The following is a 3,444-nucleotide window of genomic DNA, read 5'->3' on the forward strand; positions in this document are numbered from 1 at the left end:
TGAGGTGTGACCTGTGAGGCTGGGTCACAAAAGGCCATTGACTTCCACTTGCCACTCTCCTGGGACAAGTACCCCTGAAGCCCAGGCCTTCGTGTAAGAAGTCCAGCTGCCCTGAAACCACCGTGCTGAAGAGTCCATGTGGAGAGACCATACTGTGATAGGGAGAAATGCCTGAGGAGCCCCAGATGTTCTAGCCCCCTGCTGTTTAGGACTCCCCAGACCAGCTGCCAGACATGAATGGAGCAGAGTTCAAGAAAACTGGAGCCCAGCCACTGTGTGACTGTAATTGTAGAAGGACCAAAAGCCGCCTAGCTGGGCTCCATCAACTCCCAAACAGTGAAAGATAATAAATGCTCATTTGTTTTATGCCACTAAGTTTGGAGGGATTTGCTGTGCAGCAGGCTCTAAGAGAAGTCGCTTTCCAAGATCACTCAGGAACTTCCCAGTGGAGCTGAGGCTGGAATCAGTTCATTCTATTCAATGCAGTATTAACCAGACAGTTGTGGCCCCTGGGGACCAGACAAGAATAAGGTACTGCCCAAGCCCTCTGCAAGTGGGGCCTCCACTGTCCACATCCTCCTGAAGATAGCTCCTCCTTGCTGGAGGTGGATGAGCCCCACCGCCGCTGGTTTCTAGAAGGAATTCGCTTCAGGGCGCTCTGGCTATTCCTCTACACCGTGCTGTGTGCAGGTGGCTTCTGGCACCAAGAGGTGCCAAGCCTGCTGCCAGCCTTGGCTTTCCCTCTAGTCCTTCTCTGATGAGTTGGTTGGCTGTGTTTGCAATTGAAGGCAGACAGTACTGCAAAGGTATGTGGGTACCATACAGCCTGCCTGCAGAATATAGTTTGGCTCTGATGAATTATGCCCAGTCCCTGGTCTCACATTTGGCTGGATCTGCAGGAAAAATATGTGTGTTCTGGGCCCCAGCTGATCTTTTAATCTAGCTTCTGTTCTAAAGTAAACATTTTCTGTTAAAATTGCAAACTTTCACCTGCTTCTTCCAAATAGATTGGTAGAAAGGCATAAAATATACAAAAATCATTTTTACTTGTAATAAGCTCAGGGTTGCTGAGTGACCAGCACTCACCCAGCATCCTCGGATTGTCCTGTAAGTCAAACCTGATTTCTATGTTTCCTTTAATCAAGGAATTCCTGTACATAAAGAAGAAGGGGGGGGGGTCCCTGGTGGTGCAGTGGTTAAGAATCCGCCTGCCAATGCAGGGGACACGGGTTCGAGCCCTGGTCCGGGAAGATCCCACATGCCGCGGAGCAACTAAGCCCGTGTGCCACAACTACTGAGCCTGTGCTCTAGAGTCCGCGAGCCACAACTACTGAAGCCCATGCACCTAGAGCCCGTGCTCCACAACAAGAGATGCCACCACAATGAGCAGCCTGCACACCACAACGAAGAGTAGTCCCTGCTCACCGCGACTAGAGAAAGCCAGTGTGCAGCAACAAAGACCCAACACAGACAAAAATAATAAATAAATTTTTAAAAATTAATTTTTTTTAAAAAAAAAAGGAGGAGGGAAAGAAAAAGAGGGAGGATTCAGCATTGTGATAAGGAGTAAAAATTACATTTAGAATATTATGCATAGTGCCTGACCCATGATAGAGGCTCAATAAATGCTAATTATTGGTCTTTACTATTCTGCCTTATCTTTCCAAGTCTTCTCTACCAGGAGGATACAAATGAGGTCAAACTTACTGGGCGACTTAAATTTCATTGACTGCTTGGCCGGCTCACATCTGCAGGACCTTCAGGCATCCTTCAGTGTAAGGTCCACGCCATTTCTGGGACTCTCCGGACGTGGCTCTCAGGTGTCTAAGAACTAGCCCGCTGCCTGCACTGCAGGTCTGCCTGTGCCCTGCCTTCAGCTGCCATGGCCTGGGAAGCTACACCTGATGGAGACGGGGAGGTCCAACCTCTCTGCCACCCACCTGCTCTGATGTCCCGAGCAAAGCTGACAACAAGGTGTGGGGAGAGGACCAGCTCTGTGTTACCAGCTGTGGGAGGGATGCTGAGCAGGGCTGCTTGTGACCTCCTGTGTTAGAAATTTACAGACAGAATTACCATTTTTAAAAAGGTGTCGACGTTGTCTTTACTCTCCCTAGGAAACAGACAAGCACCTGCATCCCAGGGGCTGGGCTGGGATGGGGATGAGTAACTACCTTTACACAGGACTTGGATTCTTCACCCTCTTCAGCAGTGAAGGCTTTGCTGTTGGGGCCAGTTTATTGCCCTCAAACCTCTTCTCTTGGGAGGTCTTCTCCCCTGCGGGTCTGTTCAGCTCCCTACAGAGTCAGCCCAAAACGGGCCCAGCCAGCGTCTCCTCCAGCAGGCTCTTCTGCCTGTGCAAACAGACTGCTGCAGGTCCACTCCTTGTCTGCTGGTCATTTAGGGTCAGACCCCGCCAACCACTGCTTCGGGCCTGTTCCATGGAGCACCCCTCCTGCATCTCCATCCTCCAGGAACCGGCCACTGTGGCTGCCCCAGGTTCTGGGACTGGGCTCTTTCTGCCCCAAAGTGACAATTCTGATAAATGAGAAGCCTGGCCTCTCAAGCGGATGGAAAGAAACCAGTATTCAGTGAGCACCCCACTAATGCCAGGCACGTGTCCAGCCACTCTCTCTCCTCACTGTCCTAGGATTCCCCTTTTGCAGCGGGGGTGACCGGAGCTTACTTGGCCCTAGGCGGTGGCCAGACCTCAAACCCAACTCCGGCTGAATCAAAAGTCCATGCTTCCCAGAGACTCGCTGTCTCTATGTCCCCTGAGGGAATCTTTGCTTGTAAGTAGTCACACCTCATGGTGTGACCTCATGTCATGAGAGTTATTAGAACTCCCTCAAGAGCTAGGCTAAGTGTGACTCAGCGTAACACAGTTCTGGCTACATGTTCCTCCCACATGGCCCCTAAACTGGCCCTGGACCCAGGCTCCATCCACTGGTTACTCTGGCACCTTTCTGGGGGTCTGCAGTAACTGTCCACGGCCCTTCCTTGAGTGTGTGCTTCATCCTGAACTCCAAGGTCCTGATACCTCCTTCAGTGAACCTCCAGTGTCTCCAAGGGACCTAGGTCCCCTGAGAACACTGGACCCCCTGGTGGCCTTCCTAGTGATATCTACTCTTTTATTCCTGATACTGGTAGTGTTTGCTCCCCATCACCCCTCTGTTAATTTAGCTAGAGCTTTATGCATTTTGTTGATATTTTCATTTACATTGTTTATTGTTTTTCTGGTTTCACTTTCATTGATTTTTGCTCTTATCTTTATGTATTCCTTCCTTCTGCTTACTTTTGGTTTAGTTTGTTCTTCTTTTCCAATTTCTTAAAAAATTTTTTTTAAATTTATTTATTTTATTTATTTTAATTTTTGGCTGCGTTGTGTCTTTGTTGCTGCGCGCAGGCTTTCTCTAGTTGCAGTGAGTGGGGGCTACTCTTTGTTGA

The sequence above is a fragment of the Mesoplodon densirostris genome, chromosome 9, assembly GCF_025265405.1.
Source record: "Mesoplodon densirostris isolate mMesDen1 chromosome 9, mMesDen1 primary haplotype, whole genome shotgun sequence".
Classification (NCBI taxonomy): Eukaryota; Metazoa; Chordata; class Mammalia; order Artiodactyla; family Ziphiidae; genus Mesoplodon; species Mesoplodon densirostris.